Source organism: Miniopterus natalensis, chromosome 1, assembly GCF_054644295.1.
Source record: "Miniopterus natalensis isolate mMinNat1 chromosome 1, mMinNat1.hap1, whole genome shotgun sequence".
Lineage (NCBI taxonomy): Eukaryota > Metazoa > Chordata > Mammalia > Chiroptera > Miniopteridae > Miniopterus > Miniopterus natalensis.
In genome coordinates this window covers 106,522,826-106,532,793 of record NC_142081.1, presented here as the reverse complement: position 1 = coordinate 106,532,793, position 9,968 = coordinate 106,522,826, and the positions used below count along the sequence as shown (strand labels likewise).

Sequence of the window (9,968 nt, the reverse complement as noted above, 5' to 3'; positions counted from 1 at the left end):
AGAGCAGATCAAAAATCTGAGATTTACCCCATCAGCAGCTCTGGAGGCTGGAGTCCGGATTGGTCCCAATCCACCCACTAGCAGCTCTGATTCTCTCTCTGGCAGCGGGAGTGCTCTCTTCCCCTTCCCCAGGCCACACAGTTCAAATGCTTTCTGGGGTTCTATACAGTGCCTTACAGGAAAGCAGAGGGTCCCTGTAGGTGGCTGCTCAGTGCAGCCCTCTGGCATCTTTATATTTGGAAACCACACATTGTGGGATAGCCTTTCCTAGAGTCAGCTCTCGGGGTGAAAGTCTCCTGTCCTGGCTGCTGCCGTTAGGTGCATTGTTTCATTGGGAAGGTGGGGGAGGGCCTCCCCCACCTTCTCACAGGCACACTGTTCCGCTGGGTCCCTCTGCCTGCCTTGCACGGGGCTCTCCTTCCCCTCTCCTCTGCCCTGAATTTGAGATCCCAGCTTCTGGATGCCAGTCCACACTCCCAAGGGGAGGGAGCTTTACAGCCTCTAACCCTCAGGCCTCTCAGCCTGGCACTGGCTTCAGGGGGGACTCACCCTTTCAACACACCCCTCTCTTACCAGACTTGATGTTCTTTCTTCACTGCTCCTTACTCAAAATATGTCCACTCAGGTATATTTCTCATGTTTTTCCAAGCTGGTTACACGATATTTTAGTAGTAAATCAAGTCCCTGGCTGGGAGCAAGAGTGCTCTGCTTCCCGTCAAGAGTGCCACCATCTTCCCTCCCTCTTCTAAGTGTATTTTATGTTCCTAAAATTTACATCAGAAGTTGGCAAACTTTTTTTGTAAGGGACCAGAAAGAAATATTTTTGACTTTGTAAGCCACAGACAAGATTGTGGCATATTCTTGTTTTTTGGTTTTGGTTTTGTTTTGTTTTTACAACCCTTTAAACAGTGTAAAAAACATTCTTAAGTTGTGACAAACAAAAACAGGCCTTTGACATATTTTGAAACACCTGATTTAGACTCTTTAACCTAAGTTGTAAATCTGAATGTGTCATTAAATTTGCTTCAACCATTTATGATATGCCTCATTGAAACCGTAATTATGGATTCCATGTTTTATTAATTTTGACCACTGACCTTGTGTGATTACAAATGTTTCTACTAATTTTGCATTGATTGCTTGTTGGGTAAGGTAAAGTTTAAATTTCAAAGGCAAATGAAGACCATTGCTTTATATATAAGCTTATCCATATATTTTAAATATAGTTTGAACTTTGCATTGAAGAAAGTGTAGTAAATATAATTAGTACTAATAATGTGGAGACTTTACATCACATAATCTGTTTTTTTCCCCTCTCTTTTTAAAATTTATTGATTTTTAGAGAGAGAAAGGATAGGAGAGAGAAAAACATCAATTTGTTGTTCCACTTTTTTATGCATTCATTGGTTGATTCTTTTATGTGCCTTGACCAGAGAGTGAACCCACAACCTTGGTGCATCGAGACAATGCTCTAACCAACTGAGCTACCTGACCAGTGTTTTCTCTAATTATACATAAAGGAGTCATAATGTAACAGATTCCCAAGCCTAAAAGAGGTCTCTATTTTAAGTAACTTCTTGATATTAAGCACTCATAAGTCTAGCACTCTGTTATCAAGAACTGTTATCAATCAGGAAGTCAACAAAGACTTGAAGACTGATCACTGATTGAATGAACTCAAGAAAAGCTGAAGGCTTGAATAGACTGGAATAAATAGATGTTTTTTACAAGCAGTGATAATTATAAAAATCTAACCTCGCTTATGCTGCAACTAAAAATAAGAGAAAAAACATTTTAATGGAATATTTTACCCAATTCATATCATTTAGTCATTAATATGTGAAATACTTTAATAACAGGACAATCTTCATAATGGGTTAAAGAGGGGAAAAAACCTAACTACAAAATAAGTACAGTGTCTCTATCAAATATATATGCACACAGAAAACAAAGCTGGAGTTATATACACCAACATGTTAATGGTAGTAAACTGTGGGTAAAGAAGGTTTGTGTTTTGTGGGTTTTTTTTCCAGTGTACTATTCTGCAGTTTAGAACCAGTGTCCAGTAAGTTCTCAAAAGTAAGCACATTTTTCCCAGTGTGAAGCTACTTTGATAAGTACCTAAAGGTCTCTTTGGAGGAATAATCATAGTGATATTACTGTAGAATCCTTCTCTAGGTTTATTTGCCCTTATTTCAAGTGGTCCTAGGAAGTAGCTGAGAGATTGTGGTCCCTTCACAAGTCTAGAGGGTTTTTTAAAATATGTTTTTATCGATTTCAGAGAGAGGAAGGGAGAGGGGGAGAGAGAGAGAGAGAAACATCAATGATGAGAGAGTCATTGATTGGCTGCCTCCTACATGTCCCTCAGTGGGGATTGAGCCCAAAACCCGGGCATGTGCCCCGACCAGGAATCAAACCGTGACCTTCTGGTTCATAGGTCGATGCTCAACCACTTAGCTACACCAGCCAGGCTAGAGCAGTTTTTGAAATACAAAGCAACTAGGACTTTAGTATTTTACTCATCTATTTGGGTCCCACGATCAATTAGATATTACTAAGTATCCCTACCAGTCACACCATCCAATTGCTCCCTATTCCTAATCATGCTCCTTTGCCTCTGATAATTGAGTTCTCTGCCATCTAGGAATCTGTATCACCACTGAAATCATGGCACTTATATCAATTATAGCACCCCCAGCTAAAGAGAACAACCATTAGTACTTTTCAAAGATGCTGACTTTCCCTTCACCAGTGTATTTCTTAAATTCTTGGTAAAGTCTAATGATACATGGTTACAGGTGAGTTACATTGAATACGGGAGTCTAAATGTTTTTAATACAAGAGCCACCACAATTTAGTGATAAATACATAATATAAATGAACAAATTCCATTCTCCAGAGCAAATATAGTCTGTAAATTAAACGAGCCATGGGGTGGTTTATGCACCTTTTCATTGTATGTTACATTTTGAAGAAATAAACAGGAACCTTATACTGAATAGCCCAGATGTTGTGGTTAACGCTGGGTATCACAGGAAGCTTTTTGCTCTTTTATCAATCAGGATCCCAGAAGGAAATAGATGGCATATCAACATCAGGGTAATTTGAGAAGTGGTTATAGGGACTATTTACAATGGCAGGGTTTAGGGAAACCTGGAACCTGGAAGAAGAAAGTGATACGGAGAGGGCCACCTTGATCAGAGCTGAGATTCCCACATGGAAAGAGCTTGGAAAATAGGCATTCTAACCTCATTCTTCCCTTCCATTCTGCCAGGGCTCTTTGTTGGCCATACCCAACTAGAAGCCAGAGAGAAAGGGATTCAATTCATAAGGGTCAACCTCTAGAGATTGGAGCTTGGAGAAGGGTGGACAATTGATCTGGAGAGACAAATGGAAGAAATTCATTACATCAATAAATCTGTCCCCATCTGTCTGATCTCTCTGAGGTCATCTGACTTTACTGTATTTTTTAATTTGCAACATCCTCTAACCTACAGTATTTTGTATGTCTTTTTTCTTCCCAAAGCTTATCATTGTGGTATACAATTTCTTTTAAAGTCAACTAAGTCTAAATCAATTTTTTAAAAATTGTTTTCACTGGTGGGGAGAGCATTCTATGCAAAGGGAAAAGCACACTGAAAGGTATAGACATATAAAAGGGACAAAAAGACAAAAGGGAACAGTGGGTTTTATGGAGCTATGAGAAGGCAGAAACAAGTAAGAAGGCTGGGATGGTTATGAAGGACTATATTTTTAATGCTAAAACATTTGGGTTTTTCTGATAAGCAGTGGGGAAAACCAGGAGAGTGAAAGCAATATCACTGGCTTGAAAGGTAAAATGTAGGAAACTAGACAAAGGGAAACAATGAACCTACAGTGAACAAAGTTGAAGCAGATGGATTTTTGCTAAATGGGCTATTAGAGGAGGGTGGGATCTCAAAGCTAATCTAATTTACTGATAAAGAATTTGAGATCACTTTAGAAAAGGTTGAAGGAACCAGAAAAGGAGTGAAGAGGCAGTGACACAGCCCACTGCAAACTCTACTCGCCTTGCCTTCTCAATCACCCCTTAACGGCTCCTTCCCATAGGAAACATCAAAAAGTTGCTGCTTAAACCATACAAAGCATGGCTGCATTGTCGTTGAATCCAAAAAAAGTTAGTTTGACGAGTAGGTAAGGCAAAGCTGCAACTAGATGCAGTTTGATGATAGTGATATGCAGATGGTCAGAAGATTGATTTTGATATTTGGAAGCAAATGCTCTGTTTAGGAGATTTAATTATTTTTCTTTTTTTTAAATTGATTTCTTTTTCTTTAGAGAGAGAGAGAGAGAGAGAGAGAGAGAGAGAGACATCAGTGTGAGAGAGAAAGATGGATCACTGCCTCTTGTACAACCCCTATCGGGGACTGAGCCTGCAACCTTTCAGTGTACTGGACAATGCCCAACCAATTGAGCCACATGGGTAAAGGCTAGATTTTTGATTAATGAAACCAAGGGTCCTTATGACTTTGGTTAAATTTAATTTTAAATCCTAACTCTAGAAATCATATCTCTATGTATACTCCTCAGAGACCTAGCCTTTTCTCCAATAATCAGCAACCCCTGAGATAGCAAAAGACAGTAGATCAGACCTGATTAAGGTCACAGGGTTTGGACTTCTGGCAGGCTAAAGAAACATCTTGACCTAAGTTACATTTCAGTTGCTGAACCCAAGGTGGACCACCTCCTGGGTTCTTTCCCATGAAACCAGATACAGGGACTCGGAACAGACCTCAGAGCTGTCCTCAAGACCTGAAGAAATGATGTATTACTTTTATCAATCAGCTTCCAGCATGACCCCTAACCCCTAACCCATGGTGTCTTGTGATTTTGCCCTATATAATCGATAACCTACACACCATTGGGGCGTTTAGGCTTTTGAGTATTAAGCTTCCCATTCTCCTGGGTGGTGCCAAGACTAATAAAATAGCCAGTATTTTTCCACTGCAATTCTCTGTGTTTAGTGTTTGGTTCTGCTAGTTCCAGGTGAATGAACTCTTTTTGTTCTGTAGCATTAACAGGATTGTGGACAGGCAACATCTTCTTGCAGAGAAATATTTCTGGAAGCAGATAGATTCCAGAGGAGGAAGTTGCAGCCCAGCTATGATACTACTGAACCTTGAACAAGAGAGGGCCTGGTAAGTGATGGGTGAACTCAGGAACTTTGTAACAGAAACAAGAGGGGCCAGATTGGCCAGATTTGGCACGGGTGGGGGGGTGTTGTGGGTGGGTAGTTTTTTAAGTGAGAATAAGAGTAGAACTGAAGTTGTGGCTGGTGTGGCTCAGTTGGTTGTAGTGTCATCCTGTACATCAAAAGAGTGGTAGGTTCTATTCTCAGTCAGGGCACATACCTAGGTGGTGGGTTTGATCTCCAGTTGGGGTGTGTATGGGAGGCAACCACTCAATGTTTCTCTTTCTTTCTTACTTTCTCAAGTCAATAAAAAGACATATCCTATGGTGAGGATTAAAAAAAAAAAGAGTAGAACTGAAGAGGACTGTTAAGATTTTCAACACGACTCTCAGCCTCCATTTTTTCCAGAGCAAATTTTATATATCCTATTGTTTTTTCTTCAGATAACTAGACCCAGATACCATACCATCTTGACATTTGGGAGTGTCAATGTAGGAAACGTCCAAACCTGTAGAAAATTTTTATGAATTTATTTGAGCCAATCTGACAATTGCTAGGAAGCAAAACCTCAACAGGCTGAGAAAATGCTCTGGAGATTGGCGGTTTTACAGTTTATTATATACATTAGAATTAAAGGGGGAGATGAAAAGGGGATTACCTGAAATTAATTGGTGGTAGATCCTAGGGCTGCAAGAGAAAGCAAAGTGGGGAAACCTCTGAGATTGGATAAAGAGTAAAACGGAGAAATATTTACTTTTTTTTAAAAAAAATATGTCTTTATTGATTTTAGAGAGAGGAAAGGAGAGAAGGAGATAGATAGAAACATCCGTGATGAGAGAGTCATTGATCGGCTTCCTCCTGCACACTCTCCACTGAGGATCCAGCCCGCAGCTGGGGCATGTGCCCTGATCAGGAATTGAACTGCCATCTCTTGGATCATAGGTCGATGCTCAACCGCTGAGCCATGCTGGCTGGGCTATTTACTTTTTTTTTTTAAATATGTTTTTATTAATTTTAGAGAGAAAGGAAGGGAGGAGAGAGAGAAACACTGATTGGCTACCTCCTGCTGCTCCCCCCCCCCCACTGGGAATGGAGCCTAAAAGCCAGGCATGTGCCCTGATCTGGAATCGAACTGGGCGACCTCTTGGTGCATGGGTCAATGCTCAACCACTGAAACATTTATTTGTTTTACATTCATGGATACAGGATCATTAACAATTAACATTTACAGCACATGGGGATGGTATTTGAGGAACAAGAAAACAATGAGGGGGTTCCATGGTCTAGTGTTCTGGTGCCAGTGGGTTGTACCCTAAGGGGTCTGGGAAAGGGGGATTACTCTCACATTTGAAGAGTATATTATCTTAGATGCAAAAAGACACTAGATGATAGTCTTACTCCAGGTAAAGATTGACCTTTGTCAAGAAAGCTACAGGCCTAGTACATGACTACTACCATGACTTGGTTTTAGATAGGAATTTTTATGTTCACACCATCCTATGTGTCGCTGAGTTTATAGGACCTGCCATACAGCCTCCCTCCACCCCCCATGAGCTTGTCAGGTGTAGTATGTGTCCCCTTTTTCTTCCACAGGGATTTTAAGGCTTAATTTCTGTCCAGTTTTAGGTAGAGGGGCAAAGCCTGGGCAATTGCTGGGAAACATTAAATTTGCCCCCAAAGAATAACGATTTCTTTGGGCGGCAGGGGCAGGGCTGGGCGCTGGCTGTGTTTAAGGGCAGGGGAGGGAAAGGACCTGAATTACCCTTTCGGTTCGGGAAGACCCCACCGAGGCGGGAAATCAGGAGCAGCGGCGGGTTTTCGGTGCCGGGGGCGGGGCGGGGCGGGGCGGGGCGGGGCCCGGGTTCCTGGATCTGGTATTTGGCCCGGCCGGCAGGGAGCAACCACGTGACTCGTTCGCCTCCTGGAACGCCCCACGCATGCGCGCCGCCCGCTCTCTGTGGAGAAGGCGGCTGTGGCGCCGGTGGCGGTACTGTGGGGCTGCGGGCGCTGAGACCGGGGGAGTGCCATCGTAGGCTCTGTCGGCCCAGTCTGCGGCTCATGGCATTGCGTTGCATCAATCGTCAGGTCAGCCGGGGTGGGCGCCTTGGAATTGCCTGGAGGGAGTGATGCGCTGAGCGGAAAGGGCCCGCCTTGTTTCAGGCCGCGCCGGGGCCGGGGCCTCCGTCTCCCGCCAGGTTTGCGGCCTGGCCTCGGCGCCCTGCAGTCTGTTCCCGTCTCCTTCCCACCTGTTGGGTGGAGCAGTGCGAGGTTTCTTTTCCTAGACCAAACGTTTCTCTGACGGGCGGAGAAATGTGGGCCTCCGCTTGGTTGAGGAAGCGATTTAGGGGTAAGTGTGAAGCCCTAGCTTCCCCAAGAGCTGGAAACCAGTGTGGCTGGGACTACTGGAAGTGGAAGGGGCTCAACAGTAGCCGCCAGAACACTGGGAGAATACAAATTCTGTTAGTAAAGCTTAATTTAGGCGCTTTGTAGGACGCGTTCCGCATTCTGTCTACGTAAGCCAAAATGTTGGGACCCTGAGTTACAGCACCCCAGAAATAAGTCAAAGCTTTTGGTAGGATAGAATAGAAGCAGGAAAAACTACATATTAAAGGTCTTTTGAAGAAATCTGTTTAAGAATAATGTCTACCTTAAGTAGTACTGCTCTTAGTGTGTGATTGACGATGGTTCTATAATACCGCGTTGTTTTTATGTCATTAGATTGTTACTTTTTAGTTCAACGTTCACTGTGTCTTCTCTTCGAGGTTATTTGGGAACTGATCCAGTCTGTTCAGAAATACTTTAATCTTCTACAGCTGGGAGTTGAGGCTTAAAGCAAGTTCCATGGTGGAAGGATGAAATTCACGTTGGAACTTAAGTGTTTTGGGCTCTATAGGAGTTTAAGTGGCTTGGGAAAACAGAGGCAACTACTGCGGTTAGGTATTTTCCCCTCCCCCCCCCCCCCCCCATTTATAACCTCATTCTAGAGTTGCAAAAGTTGGAACTTTCCACTCTCCAGCCTTTGGTAGGGAAAAGGTGAACGAAAGGAATTCTCTTGAAGAAGACTATTTCTTAGGTTTCAACTCTAGAATAATTAGGAGTTGACCAAAGATCGCTAATTAGTAAATGGTATGAGATATTTGAAGTGAGAATTAAAAAGCAAAAATTTTTTAGTGTCACAGTATTTACTTACATTTGAATAAGAAAAAGAACTTTATAAATCAAATTTTAAAACTTGTGTTTGTGTGTGTTTTTCAAGCGAAAGAACAGAACCTTCTGTGGTATGTTAACAATTCTGTATAAAACACGATTTTTAAAAAAATATGTTTTTATTGATTTTTTTTAAATCCTCACCTGAGGATATTTTTTCTATTGCTTTACAGAGAGAGTGGAAGGGAGAGAGACACACACACTGATTGGTTGCCTCCTGTATGCACCCCAGTTGGGGCCCGGGATTGAGTCTGCAGCAGAGGTATGTACCCTTTGCTGGCTTTGAACCTGGGACCCTTTAGTCCCCAGGCCGATGCTCTAACCACTAAGCCAATCCAGCTAGGGCTTTATTGATTTTTTTTAGAGAGAGAGGAAGGGAGAGGGAAAGAGATAGCAACATTGATGAGAGAGAAACATCAACATTGTTGGCTGCCTCCTGTCTTCTACCGGGGATGGAGCCCACAACCCTGGGCATGTGCCCTGACCGGGATTCAAACCAGTGACCTCTTGGTTATGGGTCAACACTCAACCCTGAGCCACACTGGTTGGGCTGATTTTACATGTATGTATGTATGTATGTATGTATGTATGTATGTGTGTGTGTGTGTATATATATATATATATATATATATATATACATATATATATTTTAATAGTCAAAGGAGGAAGTAGTAGTTCCAGCCAAATGATTGTTTTCCCCTAAAAACTTGAGTGATTGCCCTGGCTAGTGTGGCTCAGTTGGTTGGAGCGTCATCTGTACACCTAAAGGTTGCAGGTTCGATTCCCAGTTAGGGTACATATCTAGGTTTCTGGTTTGATCGCTCAGGTTCATCTGGGAGACAACTGATTGATGTTTCTCTCTCACATCAATGTTTCTCTCTCCCCCTCTCCTTTCCTCTCTCTAAAATCAATGAAAAAAACATAACCTCCGGTGAGGATTAAAAAAAAATACCTGAGTGATACAGACGTGTGTGTTTTATTCCAGTTCCTGGAACATAATCTATGACCATTCTGCTTCATCTCTGAAAACAGTTGCTAAAACCAGTGGTTATGATAGTGTTTTTTCCTAACAGCCTGAGTCTTGAATTAGCTTATCTGGGGATGAAACACGGAGTAACTTGTAGATTGAAAAATTAGTTGATTTGTATTGGCTCAAACTCCTGACTTCTGATTTTGAGTTCTTAGCGATGTCTTCAGATTTTTATGTGTTGCTTCATTTATGAAAAGAACCTCTAGGCATACCTCTATAGGTATAAATATAGAGAGTTAAAAAAGAAGTTATTAGATCAAACTTATCATTTTTAATTATGTGTGGATTATTTAAGTCATCCTTCAAATTTTATGAATGGCAGGTTGAATTGTTAGTCAAAAGTTTAATGTATGTCATAACTAAACTAAAAGTTAAAGGTATGCTATAGACCAGCACCGCATATTCACTTTATAATGTATCACGTTTTCTTTTGTACTTGTGGGTTTTATGATGGTCATGATTTTATAAGTGCAATGTAGTAAAAAGGCATTGATTGGTTTGGTGAGTTGAGTAAAGGAGGAAAGTTTTGTTAGTCTGAGAGAAGAGACTGAACCAAGGCTC

General features: G+C 41.8%; 1 protein-coding gene across 1 annotated transcript in view; it reads left to right on the top strand.

The window, feature by feature from the left end:
• The first annotated feature begins 7,163 nt into the window (after positions 1-7,163).
• Positions 7,164-9,968, top strand: part of PRPF39 (pre-mRNA processing factor 39) — a 36,595-nt gene continuing 33,790 nt past the window's right edge. Inside the window, exon 1 of the mRNA XM_016217357.2 lies at positions 7,164-7,255. The gene's annotated coding sequence lies outside the window, so the exon portion shown is untranslated. The remainder of the gene's footprint in view (positions 7,256-9,968) is intronic.